Genomic DNA, 209 nt, shown 5'->3' on the forward strand with positions numbered 1-209 from the left:
CAATTAAACGGGAGGTCAGCCGTTTTGGCTTCAAGCGCCGCCATTTTGGGAAAGTCCAGGTAATTTGTTCGACAGTTCTGTCATCTATAATAATCAGGGACGTGCAATCAGCCAACCCATCAATCTTTCCTCATCATTGTAGATGATCACCAGGCTGGCTGCGAGTCGGAGATGGCACGCTAGCGGGGCGCGTCCGCCATCGCCACGGT

Source organism: Hippocampus comes, unplaced genomic scaffold, assembly GCF_001891065.2.
Source record: "Hippocampus comes isolate QL1 unplaced genomic scaffold, H_comes_QL1_v1.1 scaffold242, whole genome shotgun sequence".
Classification (NCBI taxonomy): domain Eukaryota; kingdom Metazoa; phylum Chordata; class Actinopteri; order Syngnathiformes; family Syngnathidae; genus Hippocampus; species Hippocampus comes.